Raw genomic sequence first — 17229 nt, 5'->3', positions numbered from 1 at the left:
TGCATTAATTGTGTTTCTATAGTAACTTCTTACAACTTATTCACATCTTGCTGTGTAACAGATGGGAACACGTGATATATTATATATAAGCAGGCTGTGTGACAGCAGACAATATTGAGGAGCTGTTTCTAACATAAAATTGGTATCTATATACTACAGACATATTAAAATTGCAACAAAATAATGGAAAAGAATGAAAAATAAAAGTGGTTGGAAGAAAGGGAAGAGAGGAAAGAGTATTTCATGCACTTTGTTCTGAATGTTCTTTCCCCACAGGTGTGACCTGGCTAGCCTCCATCATCATTGTGTTTTCATAGGTTAGCGTGTTTTATTTTGCTCCATTCACAAAAAAACCCCTTCAGGCATCAGAGTTAAGGAATCGCATACACAGGAATGTTGTGGTTGACAATCAATATTTTTTTCAATAGTATTCACTGATGCCATCTGCTGGAATCCTGCATTTGTCATTGAAATGCTCTCTTCATTCTAGGTGGAAATTCCAAATAATGCTGTGTGTATGTGACATCCTTTGCTGAAGATTCAATTTAAACCAAATCATTTCTGCCAGAGGAATTCAAGTTAACCAGTGGTGAAGAGTAAGTATTGCTCAAAATATTTGACCTTTTCTACATTCAGAAATTGACAAAACCAGCAAATATGTATCTACTATTCATCCCCCTCCCTCAGAGAATCAGTTTATCTAATCTTCATATAATATATATATAGATTAAGGAAAAGGATCTTTGTCTCATTTGGTCTGTACCACCTATTTCAAGACACATGTTTGTGGTGAGGTGTTTCTCCAAGGGCTGGAAGTCCTTGGTGGGAGAAAGCCAGAACAGTCTATGCAATGTGCAAATCTATATTAATCTTGTAGGATTTAAGTAACATATGATCTCTGCAGAGAGGTGAATGTCTCTTTGTGCATATAAAGTCACTACTCAGGACTGCAAGACATGAGCAGTGTTATTGCTATATTTTAAGGCACTAAAAGTCAAGTGAAACTTCCTGTGTAAGCAACAGAGCCCAGACTGAAATACGAATTAAATAATGAAGCTCTCAGAACGACCCTTGAAAGCAGTCAATTCAGTTTTCATTGCAGCAGGTTTTATGAAGCATAGGCATCCAGGCAGCATGGGCAAGCACATGCTTATGGGGAGTATTTATGGCACTGAGGCACTTGTAAGGAAGAACAAGGCCCTGTTCTTACCTCTGTTTTCATAACCACCTTAGCCATATATTGACTTTATTGCATATGAGTTGCTGACCTGTTATAACCAGAAGAATCAAGCTCTTAGAGAGAGAATAAAGCAAAACTTTCAGCAAACTTTTGTTTTAATATTTCATAAAGATCAGAAGCTCTAGTTCATAAATCGTTCTGAAGTGTCATCAAAGGGGTTTGGAACAATAAGGAAGATCCAGAAATGGAGAAAAAACAAGTGTGTCGGAAAATCAGGAGAAGCTTGAAGAGTTAACATTTTAGAGCTGAGATGGTGGTACTGAGTGTGTTCTTCAGGCCCACCCACACTCCAAAATATGATGGATATATTAGAACCACCACAGAAGCAGGAAGTGAATAATAAGGTCATTTTACTCTGGCAATGAGCCCAACTATGAAGTTTTGAATCTTCACAGCACAGACTTCAGCATGGGATTCTGCCTCAAGGTATCTATATTTCCATTTAGGTACCAGAACATTCTCAGATAGCGACACGGTTGACCTACTTCCCAGTACTGACCAACTCACTGGGCTCCTTAATTCAGTAGACACTGTCCTGCTTGTCCTGCAAAGTCCCTGGAGCCTCCTGGGTTCAGCATGTGCCTGGTGATAGCAGAGCAGGAGTCCAGGGGCAGAGGAGCTAGAGCAGCTTGATGGTTTGTATCAGTTGTTTCTCTGTGTCTGTGCAGGTGAATTTGGGTTTGGCTGCTGTAGGTGTTATAGGAAATGTCCTACTTCACACACACCAGGACTTCGGATACAACCACGCTAGCACAAGGATGGAAATGCCAGGGGAGGAGCAAAGCAGTCCCGCTGTTGGTACTGCAGAAGGGGTGGTGACATACTGGGGCAAAAGTTGAAGGCCAGCACCCCAGTGAGGCTGCTGTGCCACCTAAAATATGTGTTGTCTCTGCAAACAGATGTGCAGGCAGCTGGCCATCATCCAGACTTCACGCGCCTGCCTTGAAGAGAATTTCCTCCCGCGCAGCCTCTCCTGACATACAAAATGCTGCACCTCAGTAGCAAACCATGTGCATTGCACTGGCTAAATAGTGGGGATAGGATGGAAAACTGGTCTTGACTACTCCACTCTAGGCACTTCCCTAGGATAATGTAGACACAGTCTGCCATGTTTTCTTCTCCTTGACAAAATTGTCACTTAAAACTTACTTTCTCTTGAACTTCAGGATAAAGTAGAAATTGATCTTTATCCAGCCTTGTCTCCACCCACAGATTTGTTTTATAAAGACAAATTTGTTTTATAAAGAAGGACACTTTTCCACATTAATTTTCAATCTGTTCCAACAGATTAATATTTAAAGTATGCCATTTATTAAAACAAACAAATTAATTCAAATTTGTATTTTTGGGGTTTTCATGTGTAGTAACAGAAATGCCTATGACTATGATAGAAGAAAAAAGCGATGCTTTTTCTGACTAAAGTATCTCAAACATCAAAGTGTCACGGTACATTCTTAAAAGCTATTTGATCTTTTCAAAACGGCTATTTTTTTTTCTTTAATTTGCACACCCTTATGGCCCTGTCCTCCTCTGATAAGTTGCAAAAAATTAAAGACAGATTGTTAAAAAGTAATGAAGGAGAAATTATGCAAAGAATAGAGATTACAGAATCACAGGACCAAAGAGAAATTGAGGTTGGAAGGCATCTCTGGAGATCAAAATATGAACTCAAGCTGGATCAACTGGCAGGTCTTCCAGGATCATGTCCATTTTGGTTTTGGGTATCTTTCAAGAATGAAGATGCCAAAACATCTCTCGGCTGCCTCTTCCAGTGTTTGACAACCATACAGTAAAGAAATTTTATTTTGTTTACACTTAAACAGAATTTCTTGTATTTAAATTTGTGCCCATGGTCTCCTGTCCTGGCATCAGGCATGACAGAGAAAAATCTGTCTCTCTTCTTTGATCCTCCCCAACAGGAATTGAAACACATTGTTAAGATCCTCACTGAGCTTTCTCTTCTCCAGGATGAGCTGTCCCAGCTCTCTCATCCTCCTCCTGCGTGTGAGTTGCTTCATGGACATCTTCCTTAGTCACACCTCAGCATGTTCATCTCTCCTCTGCTGGGGAGCCCTGATATGGACCCAGCACTCCAGATGTGCCTCTCCAGGGCTGCAGAGACAAATGATCACTTCTCATGACCTTGTGGAAACACTCTTCCTACCTCAGCCCAGGAAGCTTTGCTATTTTTTACTGCAAAGGCACGTTGCTGGCTGTGAATCTATTAGCTCTCCACAAGGACTCTCAACTCCTTCAGAGCTGCCTTCCAGCTGGTGGGTCCCCAGTGTGTACTGGTACACGGGAGGATTCCTCCACAGAGGAAGGGACTGGCCTTTTCCTTCACTGAACCATGCAAAGTCCTTGTTAGTCCATCTCTCCAGCCTGTTAAAGACCCCCTGAATGGCAACACAACCAACTGGTGCATCAAACCCTCCTCACTGTTTTGTATCTTCTGCAAACTCTGTCCCATTGACCAGGTCATTGTTGAAAACACTAGACAGTGCTGGATCCAGTACCAACTCCTGGATTACTTCACTAATGACTGGCCTCCAAGCTGGCTTGTTTGCCTCTCAACCTCTGAGGAGCTCAGTTTTAAGTCCACATTACTGTTCATTTATCTAGCTCATATTTAATCAGATTTTCTATGGGACTTTTAGGAGACAGTGTCTAAAGACTTTCTTATGTTGAGCTACACAGCATTCACTGCTCACCCTTCACCCACCAGGCAGTCAAGTCATTCAAGAAGGCTATCAAGTTAAAAACATGCTGACTGCTCCCAGTCATCTATTTGTCCTTTATGTTTGGAAATGGTTTACAGGACTATTTGCTCTGTCACCTTTCCAAGTACCAAGGTAAAGCTGACTGATCTGAGGTTCCCCAGATTCTCTTTCTTGACCTTCTGATCATCGGAAGCGACATTTTCTTTTTTCAGTCTCAGAAATGTCCCCTTATTTGACACAGCAAAGTTTCTTAGCATATAAAATATCTGGGGAGTTGAAAAGATTTGTGGGGCTTTTTTTGCCTCTAATGTCTGTAATTCTTTATAATTATTTCCATGGCTATTTGCTTAATTTTGAATTAAAATAAAAGAAAAGAAGATCAGAACAAACAGCTGTGCCTGGACAAATATTGTTCAGATAATTGCCCACCATAAAGAACTAAAAGGAGAATTTCTTTTGTGCTGTGCTAAACATTTTTACTCTGTTGTTACTGGGATCTGTTTAACAAGCAAATGTAAAAAACCCTAAAGTTAGCTTTACAACATAATTTTTGACAGAACACAATGATGAATAAAATAATTTCTTGTCCCTCAGAGCTAGTATGTAATCAATGACAAACGAAACACAGGGGCAGGAACTGAAGGTGAACACTGAAAATCCCAAGTGCAGTTCAATTGTCTGCAATGCAGGGAAGTTTTTTAAGGTCATTATCAGCCTGATAGCAGCAGAGAACATTCCCTTGTACCTTTTATCAGCGAACAACTGAGCAACAAACAATGCAGCCTTAGAAATCCTAACAGGAGATAATCTAACTCAGAGACAGATCTTTCGAAAGGTAATCTTCTCTTATGTTATCTTCCTACTTGAAATACAAGATAAAAAGGATCAGACAGGACTGGCTGCAATGATACAGAGGATGATGTATTTTCAAACAGGGACTTTCGAACTGTTGCAGAAATCCATATTATTCAGCATTTTCAATATTTAGTGTTTTACAAGAAGTATGTGCCCTTAGGATAGTTCTAAAATACTGTGCATTATTCATTGTTTGTCCAGGATAAAAACACTTGTTTTTTCTAGTCTGAACAAAGGTTGTTCAGGAAGCACACTGTAATATCAACAAAGGTAATCTCAGGTCAGCACATGAATAATGGAACAGAAAGTAAAGTTAGACACCTTCCTATCTGCATAAATCTAAAAAAAGTACTTCAGTATGATAGATGGTGGTGATGGTAGACTGAATGTAGAACTGTCTCTGCATTCAAACACATAGATGCCTTACATTATTTATCAAAAGAGAGACTTTTAATTCCCAAAACAAGGCTGCACCAAAACATATTCATGGCTTAGGCTGCTCTCTATTATCCTACTCATTAGAAATCGATAATATCAACACTTTCTGAAAGGTCAAACAAGATGATTTCTTCATTGGTGTGAGTAGTATTTCAGTGTTACTTGTTCTGCAGCCTAAAAATGTATCACAAAATACCCATCACATCTAAGATAAAATGCTGCAATGCTGGTTGAAAATTATTTTTAATTGCCTAAAAGCATTAAAATGCCTTTGTTTATAATTTGAAACTCATTAATAAAAGCAAAGGTGAAAGTAGTGCAAGTATTTCCTACAAGACACCCTTCCCTCCTTGAAAAAGCTAGGACCCCCAGAAATGTTCTGGGAATTTTCTCTGCACTGTAACCCAGAGTTTTAGGGATTGCAACCAGCCCTACACTTCCTGAAGCACAGTGTAATTGTAATGCCTGTAATGGTATTATTTTATAACCTCACTGCAAGTCAAGACAGAAAACTAAAAAGTTCAACATGAAAAAGAAAGATGCTCTACTCTTTCAAGGTTAAACATTTTTTTCAATGCTCCCTGCCATTTGCTGTCTTCTCTCCATCTGTGTTTTATTCCTGTATTATTTTTCAGCTCTGTTCCATGTGCACTGATAATAACATCGTGTAACTGACTGAAATGATGCCTTTCAGAAGCTGACATTTCAGTTACTTTTGCTTTGTTTCTGCTACCACACAGAGAAAGTGGCAAGGGAATGACAATGGAGGAATTGGAGAGTAAATAATCTCGTTTGTAAAGGTTCACCAAGCAGCACAGCACAAAGGAATTAACAAAATGTTCATGGCAGCTCTTTAGCTCTTTAATCACTTCTCTAACATGTGGGAGACTTTCACTGCAAGGGAAAAGGTATCTCAAGAGAGGAGTTCACTTTTACTAGAGATATTTTTGCCCTTATTGACAGCACTATTAAAGGTAACAGCTGTCCTTGGATTTTATTTCCACTTAACAGTTAATGTCTCTTACACACTCCCGGAGCCCACACCTCTGTTACAAGAGCCTCCACATTGAGTGCCTGGAGCAAATCTACCATATACTCCTTCAGAGACCCTTTGGCACTTAAAAAATGCCCCCAGGGTTTGTGGCATCAATTACAAGTCACTGCTGACCTTGGTCCTAACTCATATTTTCCCCATCACATCCTGTGATGCTCTCATAAAATTCCAGGTAACGAGCTGCTCCTGCTGCAGTCTCTCAGCATCCACAATGACCCTGGTGGTGCCTGTGTGACAACACCCATGAAACTGAGAAAAGAAAGAGAGAAGATCTGGGTGCTCCAAACAGCTCCAGGCCCTGGACAAAGCACCATCTGTCATTCTTCAGTGACAGATGCATAGAACAACCAAGGAATCATGCCACCAAAACTGACACCAGCCACAATTTTAGGATCCGGCATTTTTCCATGCTTTGGGAGCATGGCTAAGGGTTATCCAAGCCCTACTAGGCAGGGAATTTATTTGCTATGGAAGTGGCATAAGCAATAAAACAAGACTTCAGACACAGCCTGTAAAGCTTTAATGTTTTTACATCAATCAGCAGCAGCTGGCAGAACAAGAAGGAGAGTTCACACTGTACCTATTCAAAGGGAAGCAGAGCTGTGACCACAGTGTGACATCCCTGTGGACCTCCAGGGTTCAAGGTAGCTCTGCTACATCTGATCCCTCCCCACATGACTCTGCTGCCCAGAAAAGATCCAGCTACACAGGAACTTCTTGCTGTCTTGCTTTTCAACACAAACAGTATTAAACTTAAATCATTGGAGGCATTTGAGCTAAGAAAAAAATCAAGAGATGAGAGGAAACTAATTTTTTTTTTTAATGGCATATATAGATGAAACTATACACAATTTGAATGCAAAAGAGTTATTGAATGCTGCACTTATCAGTATTTATTGTGATGGGGAAAAGCATTAATGCCATAAATCTTAAAAATCACCCATATATAGCCACTCAGAATCCAACTCTTTTTTCACTCTGACAACCACTGAGAGGATTACATCAGAGTAAAGTGCTCTTTGCCACATCAGACAAATGTTCTCTGACGTTTTGGTTACAAAACACTTATTAAAAGGGAAGGAGTCACTCAGCTTCACTTTTCAATGCTAGGTGATCCTTGATGAGATAGTTTCCCAGATGTATAGGATGAAGTAGGCACTCTGAGACCATGAAATTAAAAAGGGACACAGACCCAAAAGTGTGGCTTGTGATGGCAAAAGTGTTTAACTGAAACATCTTTCACATTTCTGCTACCATTTCCCCTCTATGAATCAGTTCGGCGCCTTGGATAAGAAAGCAGACAAATAGAGAAACATCCTCGTATTGCTGACTAGTGTAAAAGTGGCCCTCAGCTCTCTAAAATCAGCTCCACTGAACATGAGAGAAATACTGTCCCAGAACAGAAATATCCAAAAAGAGCTGAGATCATACATGACTGAACGAGTCCCTAGTGCTTGATCTTTTAGTACCACTTGTTTAAACCAGTTTTGAGCAAGTAGAGAGGATGGTAAACAACATGGTGCTAATCAACAGCATACAAAGCATGAAAAATATATGAGACATATTTAATATGAAAATACTAAAAAAATAATTTCATCCTTCCTACTTATTACTCTTCACCTGTATATCTGAAAGCCATTAAAAATGACTTTTTTAACATAATTTTTTTTTTTAATTCGAACATTCATTTATTATATCACAGTTAAAATCAGTATTCAAAGCAAAATTTGCAAATTTCTAGCTTGGGTGGCCAGGCTCGGCCAGGGCGAGTGGCCGCAAACAGAGGCCATTTTCCAGGAGAAAAAGAAGTCATTTCCCCAGGGTCTGGGCTTCAGATGAAAGCTGGCCTTGGGGCTCTAAGGACTTGCATTGGCCTAGTTTCTGACCACTTTCCTTTTGGAGAAATCCAGCAAAATTTGCAAATTTCTAGCTTGGGTGGCCAGGCTCGGCCCAGGCGAGTGGCCGCAAACAGAGGCCATTTTCCACGGGAAAAAGAAGTATTCTTTGGAAAAATGATCTGTTTGAAAGAAAATACTTATTGTAGTATATATTTTTTATCAGTATTCATATTATATTTTTTACTGAAGACACAGCTACCAGAACCTTCTAAGAGGCAATTTTTACCTATGCACACTTATGAGTTTTTAGGTTTGTATTTTCTGTCAATGGTCCTAAAAACTTTTACAGCTATAATGAGGTTTTCATTGCATAAGAAAACAGAGCCTTTGATAATAGCTGGGTTTAATTTAGGATGTGACACACCAAGCACTTACATGAAATGAGCACAAGCAACAGAGAGCAGGAGATTATTATAGTCCTGTGGAATGTATGGTAACTTCTGGTACAGAACTAATGACATCAGAAGGACAGCCTAGAAAGTTCTGCTGCACATCCGGGTCTTAAGAAGAAGTGGGAATTTCTGACAATTTCTAAAGAAGCATATGCACTCCTGCCCATCTTTATCTGTTCATAAAAGTTAAAACAGTGCTTGCTGATTTTTACTGCCTCATCCTTGCAGTTACAATCATCAGTTTACACTTAGTAAAGGTGAGATTCACTGCTTTCTGTTTGATACTGAAATGTATGGTATAAGGAGGTAAACCCTTTGCACTAGAGGGATGTAGAGGAACAGCAGGCAGGACGTCATAGCAGGTTGTAGAACCGATTTTCACCCAGATAAATGAGAAACAAAAGCTACAAGAGCTGCTGAAGCAGACTGTATTAGACCTTCACCATCCTTCCAGCCCAGAGGACTCCCAAGTTCAAAGGAAAATCTGGTGATCTGGTGCTCTGTGCTACAGCTCACCATGAGAGAGGTGTGAGAAGAAGGCTAAAAAGACACAGGACTGTGTAGGCACACATGCCCTTGATAAAGGCAACCATGATATTTCAAAGCCACCAGGGGTTAAGGCTGAAGCCTGTCCACTTCATGCTACCTTTCCAACTTCCACCTGTTTGTCCAACTGATTTATTGGGACAAGTGTTTTGCCCTCAGGTGAAACAACTCTCCTGCTTGTTGCTTCACTATTTAGCATATGAGTAAAACAGATTCATCATTCATAATAAATTTGAAAAAAAAGGAAGCCAAGGGACAGCTGCCTGTGTCACCTGAATTCTAAGCACAGACATGAAGGCAAGGTCTAATTATATCCTATTTCCTTCCTAGAGTTTCTGGAAATGTGATGATATTTCAGGCAGCAAAGGGGACTAGTTTTACACAAGCAGCACACACATACATACTTTTCAATCACTCTTCTTCAAGTAGGTTCATCATGTCACCTCAGTCCTGTATTTTCTATTAAGATATTTAATTCATTAGGAAGGTATCACCTCCCATTCTGGAGAAGCTTTGTTTCCACTTATGTACAGCTATGAAAAACAAGCACTATATGCCATGAAATCTTAGTGAGAAAGGCTTCTTTCACATACTGGCTATTTGATATTATGCAATAATATCCATCCAGACCTCACACTACTGAGATAGCAGAACATTTGATTTGAGACATAATAACAGTCAGAGACTGGCTTTTTTCAGTATTTTTTTTCTAGAATTTCAAAGAGCCCATGTGTTAAACATAGTAGGCTTATTATCACTCTTGACAGTCTCCAGGTGAGCATGAGAAGTCTTGCTTCTAAAATTAGAGTCTCCAGAATCTTAACAAGTGAAAACACTGAATTTGTGTGCCATTATTTTGGTCATGCTGCTACACACAAATCCAGCCAAGCAGACTGAAGTTCGATTCCCATATGTCTTATTCAAGGCACAGCTATGTCATTCACCAGTGCAGATCAGGAAAGCAGCATGCAGATGAAGCTGCTGTAGTGCATATTTAGTGAGTAACATCTTCTTCTGTGTGCTTTGTCAAATGTTCTAGCATGGGGAAAATAATTTCTGTGCTTGGTCTAGTATTGTAATGCCTGTTAAGCAACTATAAATGCTTCATTAAGGTTTATTTCCCAATCACCTGTGACCCTATTCAAAATTGCTCTAAATCAAATCATGCTATTAGAAAAGTCACTTGTGCAAAGTGTTATAAACCATCATCTCTTTGCACCGGTAAAAATGACAGAGAGGCAAGCAGCCACTGAAAACTGCACTGGATGCTTGAGTCCTTCAGAGGGGACAAGCAATTACAGACTTATTTATTCAGACTTTGGCAACCAATTTCTACCCTTTGGTTCTCCTGCCAGAAAAATCAGTACAATTAGATGCAAGTGAGCAGCAAACAGTTTGAGGAAGACATCTGAACAGTGTGTAAGCATCTGAAGGATGGTGAACTTAAGTACATCAAGATGGTGCCTCACTCCATGAAGAGATGAAAGCTGTTTTCAAAATACATTTCCTCCATTATTCCCCAAGGATGAATCTGCATCTGGCATGTTTTGAACTGGTGTTTTGCAGTCATCTAACTTACTCCCCTCATCAGTTCTGACAGATGCCAAAGTAGCTCCACCATCACCTCCCATTCAGCCTATCCACCTCAGCCCTACCAACAGAAACCGGCAGAGGTCAGTTCACACATCTCACAAGTCAGAAGCTGCCAGAGACCTGCCTGAAATCTCATTGCTGGCATAAGACACTCTTGGACAAAAGACTCTGCTAAGAATTGCAAACTTTTTAAGGTCCATTCCAGACACTGGAAACAACTGAGACTATTTAAGAATGTAATTTCTATGCATTCCCGTGATCCTGGCCTTCAGTGAATGGAAACAGGATTTTCTTGAATCAAAATTAAAAGAAATGGATGAGCTCTGATTAGTACAAAATGATGTAATTGTGGATATTCACAATTTACTTTAAAATAGTTTTCAATATCAGGAGAAAAAGGAAGAGTCAGCTCTTAGCACTAACAACTTCCTCTTTTATCTCTGCTAATGTAGCATGTGTTATCTCAGGAAAAGGAATTTGAAAAATCACATGTTTAACAGAACTTGTCACAACTGAGCAAATAGTTGATCTTTGAGTGTTACCGAAGTGTAAGTAAATGTAATGCAGCAGCTGAAGAACACTCATTCTCGGTACATTTTGAAAAAGCAGGCAAGAGTCAAGCAGAAAGGTGTATAATGCTCTGTCTCACCATCATATCAAATAATTTGAATATGTTAATTTGAAATTTTCTGAAAGTTTCCCTTGTCCTTCGTTGTTGATAGGTCATTAATTGAAGAAATTAGAAGTGGAAAAGTTGGGTAAATAAAGCTGTGTTAGCTGCTCTGAGAGTTGCCCTCTCTTCCAAAATACAGTGTGACAATATTCTGCTCTTGGGTGTGTCAAAATGCCCAAATTAGGAAAACAATTTGTTATTAATATAATCAAACAATAAATTACCATTTTCAACCCCAAATGATTTTTCCAGACATTCATCTCAAGCATATTTCCTTGTTTCCTTGGAAACTGAGAAATGAAGAAACCAAATTAATCCAAACTGCTCTTCTGTATCACTCTCTGTCAGTGTACAAAATTCCTTCTCATTAAAAGCTGTGCTATAAAATTTCTGTCATGTGTAGCTTCCAAATATTTGTTAAGTCATCAAAATAGGCATCTTTAAGGCCAAATGATACATAAGTCAAATTTTTAAAAATCCAGCTTCCTGCTCTAAGATATACTGTGCTTTAGAGAGCTTCCACACAAATCACAAGATCTTTACAAGTGTGCAGGCCAGTTCATTAAATTACAGACCTCAGCCCTGAAGCCAGCATGAATGCACACCTTGTGAGTAATCACTTCAGGCTGGAAATTCAGCTTTCAGCATCCTTGTAGGAACAGAGGTATTCTAATTTGCTTATAAGGGACTTAAGTACTGCTATTTACTATTGTGAAGAACTGACACTGTTATTAGACAAATAATAGAAAATAAGGCCAAAAGTGTTCAGATATTCTCCATTTCCTTCCTCTTCCATGCAGTGACCTTTCTTGCACAAATTCCAGTTCAATATTTCCTCCACATCAGCCTGTCTCCTCTATACCCTGGTTCCCACATTCAGCAACCCAATACTTTTTCCCAATATACCCCTCATAATATCTTCACCATCATCTTCCTTCCTGGTTTTCATGGCAGTGGGGGCTACTCAAGTAAAATTAATGCTGGCCCTTTCCATTCACTGCCAAACACGTCACAACCTATTGCCTATTTTTGTCTGCCTCTACTATTTGTCAAATACAGGACACAGAGATGTAGGATATCATGTTTTTTGCTTTTTAATAAAGTAGAGTATTTCAAAGGGTAACAGATAAATACAGCATTATGCTGTCATAGCTCCCTCCTTCTGCACCCAAAAGGACAGATGGGATAGAATTGCCTTCTACAGGATGTCACTGGTTCTCAAAACTGTTTTCTACAAACATGAGAAAATCAGATTTCCTCTAACCTGTGGCTTGAAGAGATATCCTAATTAAATGTAATTACAAAATCTAGCTGCCCTGAAGACAAAGGGGCTCATCCAGTCCTTTCTCAATCACAATTATCACTCTGATCATCTTTTTCCCTTGAATGGTAGAAATTTTGTCCCAGCATTGACAATTACCATCAATCCCACAGTGGCTCAGCTGCATTGGTTAGTGCACTCTAGGGAATCAGCCAAGATTTAATTTATTGCCCTCTAGGAGATGAATATTGTGTAACCTTTAAATTAGGTTACTGTATAACCTTTAAATTCAGTGGCTTTTGAAAGTTATGTGTAGAGATTTAATTGGGCTTCTCATGAAACTTGACACCCCTACAAAATTCCAAGACGTTTTTTGAGAGCTTAGTCTCAACCTGTAAGATGGCACAGCCTGAAAAAACACTATAGTGTTCAAGATAATTACAGTGTTTTTGCTGTATCTCCTCAGTGACCTTCCTTTTCAAATTAATTGTTATAAAAGTCAAAATCCAAAATGAAGATTTTCATTTTTCTTATAATCCCCCAGACACAGGTCTAGGTAGATGAGATGCCTCCAGACAAACAACTGACATCATGTGCAGAGTACAGGAATACAATGTGGAACACAGTAAAGCTGGTGAATTGGGAAAAGGGAACGGAAAACGTGAACCCACAGGAAAGGGAACGCTGGTTCTCAGGGTATTTATATGCAGTTTTCCTTCAGTACACCAAAGCTGAGATTTTAGGGAAGGCTGAAGCACTGAGGTAGCTGATGATGTAGAAAACAGTCTGTTGCCTCCTCACTCTGAACTCTCTGACATCACCCAGAACATGTAAGAGGCTGCTCTGCAGAATGCCGAGAGCACTAAAAGGCAGGCGCAGCTCTATTACCCCACTCTCCCCTAATGGCTCTGTGCTGCCTGCCAGTAATGCACAGCACAGATGGTGTGGATGATGTAGAGACAATACCTAATTTTTCACCAGCCTGCGACATCCTGCTAGATACACCTTTGTTGGATAAAAAATTACCTTTTGTAATTACTGAGATTCACAGTAATTTAGCTCCCACAGAGGTGTCTAACTGTAATATAAATATGCTTTACTATTGGCAACAAACTAACATGAGTCATATGTGGTCCAGTTTTCACCTGGAATGAACCCTAAGCAATGTGAGGCTTATATGACTATTTAATTATTCCGTCCTTTTGTCTGTCACTGCATGCCCCTCACAGATTTTGAAGCCTTTGCCAGTTTGACAAGTCCAGTGGGGTGGAGAATTGAGATACAAATCTCAAAGACACTACATTTTCTGAAATTTCATGAGACTTCAAGAAGCAGAAAAGACACCCCATTAGTCTCTTGACTAATGTCACCACTAATTTCACAGTTTTACTTAAGCCTCTTAAGAATTTGGAAAGAGTAATGACACATCTCTTGACTGGTGGCTCTGCACATGGATGTCAGCCGGGCATACAGGCAGGAGGAAAAAACTACAGGTGACTTTGCCAAGAGGGAGAGATCCAGAGGACTCGGAGGAAATAAACAGGGAGAACAAACATCCCTCCCTAGGCAACCAGGCCTCATAAGCTGCGCTGCTTAAGCAACAGTGTATTCTTGTAGAAGAAAGACACCAACCTGCTTTTACAAGCCCATCTGCCTAAAGCTGAGTAGAACTTTATATATATATCTCAGTATTAACAGCTGACAAAGTTTTTATTTCCCAAGCGAACACATTCACCTTTATAACAACCTTCCCAAACCTGTCTGTATTTCTACCACTATTCCTCGGTATTATTACTAATGATCTAAAGCAACATGAATGGGTTTTAAGTCTTTCCTGGCTGACTCCTTTCACACATAGTGTTACCTTTTAAGTTACCTGAGACCGCAGACTTTAACCCCATCCTTCAGCAGCCCCTCAGATAATGGAGTGCTGCTCTCCTCGGGATGCCTCTCAGCAGCGGCACCGCGTTCCTGCTCCTCCCGATCCGAGCGCAGGGCACTCACTGCAGCTTCTCTCGTTTTTTGGACTTCACTTAACCCTTTCCGCCTTATTTTAGACCCGCACCCCATGCAGGACATCAGATTAAGACCTCCTTGCTGTCAGGTACTACCAGCACTGCCGTTTCCCTGGAAGTCCCCATTTTACACCCTCTTTTCTATTTCGCACACCGAGCATCTCTCCTCACTAGCGGGGTTATCCCACCCGGCACACTCGCTGCGGAGAGCGGCGCTGGGACCGTGCGGCACAGAGGGAACCCGCCCGGCCCGCAGCCGCTCCCGGCGCTGCCAGCCGGGCTCCACAGCCCCACCGCCGGGCTCTGCCACCTCCTCCCGAGAGTGCGGCGGGATCCCGGCCGGCTCTCCCAGGAAAGCTGCCCAGCGACGCCCAGGTCGCTCCGTGCCTCCCCGAGTGGCAGAAGGCGGCTGCGCCCGCCATGCCCGCCCGCTCCCGGCACGGCACGGCACGGCACAGCCCGGCACGGCCCGGCCCGGCCCGGCCCACCGCCTCCCTCGCCTCTCGGGGCGTCCCGGCGGGGAGGAGCCCCGGGAGCTCCGGGCGGGGCGGCGCGATCTCGCCGCTGGCGGGGACTGCCCGGAGCCGCCTCCGCTGTCCCCATCTCGCCCCGCTCCCCGCGGCGGCGGCGGCAGGACCAGGTGAGGGCGGGCGGGGCGGTGCCCGGCTCCGCTGGGGGAGGGCCCGGGCGGCGGCGGCTCCCGGTGGCGAAGGAGGGGCCGGGCGGGGGGAGCTCGGGCGGAGGGAGGCCGGGCTCAACTTGACAGGAGGGAGGGAGCGAGGGCAGGAGGCGCTGGTGGCTGCGCTGGCCGGGCGCGGTGAGTGAGGGGCGGCGGCGCGGGGAGGGCGGCGGGCGGCGGAGCGCAGCGGGCGCTCCCGGCGGATGGCGGGCGGCCGGAGCGGGGAGGCGGCGCTCGGCCGCGCCCGGCGGACGGGGGGAGAGGCGGGGACACCGGGCAGTCCCCGGCTCCGCTCCGGGGCTCGCGGCTTCGGCGGCGTCTCTTCCCTGGCGGCGGCCCGGAGGAAAGTTTCGGGGATGCCGGTGAGGTGGGGGCTCCCCCTTCCTCTCCGCCGGCTCCTCGGAGCCCGGTCGCCAGCCGGCGGATGCCCGCCTTGACGCCGCCGTCGCTTAGCGCCCGATCGCAGACAAAGCCGCGTCCCCACCTGCAGCTCGGGCCCCCTCCCCGCCCGCGGCGGCCCCGGGGAGCGCGGGCCGGGCAGGCTGCCCTGCCGGGAACGGGCGTGGGGAGCGACACCGGCCCGCGGAGCGCCTGCGAACTTATTTTTAGATGTGCTTCCCATCACAATGCGTCTTAAAAATAGCGTGGTTCTTATTTAAGGAGTGGGAAATAAACTGGTTCTGGAGGCCTCCTGGTGGGATTGGTTTTTTCTTAAGCCTTTTCTTCTTTAGAGAGAGAAAAAAAAAATGTTTCAGTGGTATAGGCGACTGTGGGCCGGTTAATATCCACAGGTGCATCCAGGATGCTTTTACTACGTCTTCATTAAGGTCACCCCTGAAGCATGTGAACAAAGGTGCTCATGGCGTTGTCCTCTGCAGTGTGTCTCGGGTGTGAGACGCGAGGTCTGATGTACGTGCACACCTGATTCATACCATGCTTCCTGTAGGCTCACTCGAGCTTTTTTTGATCTGTCGTTTCCTTCGTTTTCTGTCCTGTCGCTCGTCTCCAAACGCCTGCAGCTTGTGGGTGATGCAGGCTGATGGAGTGATAACAGCCTGCGAGGATCAGAGCTGTTTATTACTTTGTAAATGAATCTTTTGCTTTTGTTTTAGCTACTGTATCTCAGCAGACTCTGGTGATGGAACTACCATAAAATAAATGGGTCTTATTGCACCAAATGTGTAATGTTACATCATTTCTGTCAATGACCTCATCATGATTGCTCGCAAAACGTTTCTGATTTTTATTTTGAAGTTACTACAAATAATTGGAAGACTTGTGTAAAATGAAGCATATATGAAAATGGAAAAGTGCACCACCAATAGGGAAAGGAACTAAAGGGGTAAAAAACCACTGATTTGTAGAGTATTTTAAATTGCAAAGGACCTCTGGATGTCACCTAGTTCTGTCTCCACACTCACAAGTCCAGTTGGGTAATGTTTCTCAGACTTTGTCCATGTGAGTTTGAGTATTTCTAGGAATGGAGGTTATGCAGTCTCTGTGATTATGGTGGTGCCAGTGGTTGACCATCTTTATGGCCATTTTCTTTTTCTTAATCTATTGGCAATTTCCTGTGTTGCAATTTGTTTGTGTTTCTTTTTATTCTGCCGCTGTGCACCTGACATCCATCCATGGGTAATCACCCATGTACATCTCATGTAGATCTGTAGTTTTAGACACTAGAAGAAGCCACGCTAGTGTTTTGAACCAAAAAACTGATTGTTTCATGACATCTTTTTAAGTATAATAGCTAGATTTTATTCTTCTACATCGGAAATTTATTAATCCTAAACATTTGCTTACCATTTCTTATTTATTTGAATGTGGTTAATAGCAGATTAGCATATTAATTTGAAATGCATAAA

The 17229-nt window shown here is 42.5% G+C and overlaps 1 protein-coding gene and 1 long non-coding RNA gene across 3 annotated transcripts in view; both read left to right on the top strand.

Annotated features, from left to right (window-relative positions):
* The first annotated feature begins 229 nt into the window (after positions 1-229).
* On the top strand, positions 230-4752 carry LOC135294170 (uncharacterized). Its single transcript, XR_010356327.1, has 3 exons — positions 230-317; positions 491-596; positions 3208-4752. It is a non-coding gene; the product is annotated as an uncharacterized LOC135294170 (long non-coding RNA).
* Positions 4753-15185: 10433 nt separating this feature from the next.
* The window catches only part of FRY (FRY microtubule binding protein), a 223469-nt gene continuing 221425 nt past the window's right edge, over positions 15186-17229 (top strand). For both annotated transcript variants that reach the window (XM_064409057.1, XM_064409056.1), the window contains exon 1: positions 15186-15325. The gene's annotated coding sequence lies outside the window, so the exon portion shown is untranslated. The remainder of the gene's footprint in view (positions 15326-17229) is intronic.

This window comes from Passer domesticus, chromosome 2 (assembly GCF_036417665.1).
Source record: "Passer domesticus isolate bPasDom1 chromosome 2, bPasDom1.hap1, whole genome shotgun sequence".
Classification (NCBI taxonomy): domain Eukaryota; kingdom Metazoa; phylum Chordata; class Aves; order Passeriformes; family Passeridae; genus Passer; species Passer domesticus.
The sequence above is the reverse complement of the archived record's forward strand: the minus strand, read 5'-3'. Positions and strand labels throughout refer to the sequence as shown.